Source organism: Arachis ipaensis, chromosome B06, assembly GCF_000816755.2.
Source record: "Arachis ipaensis cultivar K30076 chromosome B06, Araip1.1, whole genome shotgun sequence".
NCBI classification, from domain to species: Eukaryota; Viridiplantae; Streptophyta; class Magnoliopsida; order Fabales; family Fabaceae; genus Arachis; species Arachis ipaensis.
Genome location: NC_029790.2, coordinates 126477458 through 126478343, shown reverse-complemented (window position 1 = coordinate 126478343; position 886 = coordinate 126477458). Strand labels below are relative to the sequence as shown.

At 26.4% G+C, this 886-nt stretch overlaps 1 protein-coding gene across 2 annotated transcripts in view; it reads right to left on the bottom strand.

Annotated features, from left to right (window-relative positions):
* The window catches only part of LOC107648482 (protein RADIALIS-like 3), a 1626-nt gene continuing 793 nt past the window's right edge, over positions 54-886 (bottom strand). Inside the window, exon 2 of one of the 2 annotated variants that reach the window (XM_016352329.2) lies at positions 54-378. The gene's annotated coding sequence lies outside the window, so the exon portion shown is untranslated. The remainder of the gene's footprint in view (positions 379-886) is intronic. The other variant, XR_001621944.2, reaches the window with a different exon arrangement.

The window sequence follows — 886 nt, the reverse complement described above, 5'->3', positions numbered from 1 at the left end:
TTTAGAGAATTATATTTTATCTTTTTAAAATACAATATAACACAAAAATCATGTATATCCAACAAATATCAAATGAATTAGTAATTAAAAGTAGAAAAAAACACACTTAATGTGCATAAAAAATTACATCTTTATTAATGATTTGAAGTAGAATATTTGATTATCCTTGCTTCATGGATAACAAATTAAACTAGAACGGGGAATCCATGGACCTATTCTTATATATGATCTATAGTCCATTGCTATATTACTTGCAATACAATTACACCTATTGACCTATATGGTCCTATAAATGTTGCTTTGCAAAGAAAAAATGCATGAATTCTTTGTTGTCACTTGTCAATGACAGTTGGTCAATTGAGCTTCAGGTTTCCCGGCCTGCAACGAAAGAAGGAGACAAGAAAGGAAAAAGGTTGTCAGAGTTATTTTAAAAAATAATATTTAAAATACAATAAAAAAAATTAATTAAAATAATTTAAAATTCTCACTTTTTTATTTTTAATATTGAATTAATAATGGTATTTTTTTTAAATTATGATTTATTGTGATATTTTTTTAAAACGTGGGATGATTTAATGTACGGAGTACAAATCGGATCGTCTGATTTTTAATTTTTAAGAGGTATAAAAATTAGACCGTCTGTGCTCCGATTTGTGTACTCTCATTTTTAATTTTTAGATACACAAATCGGCCGATTTCTGTGCTTCGACCGTCCGATTTGTGATCCGATTTGTGTACTCCAAATTTTTTAAAGGTCCAATTTGTGTACCTCCCATAGTTTTAAAAAACCAAAAATTATCAAATTAAGGTATAACATTCATTCTACTTTCATATCTAAATTTCTTAGCCTAAAATTCTCTTATTTAATTTTTATTAATTAATCTTA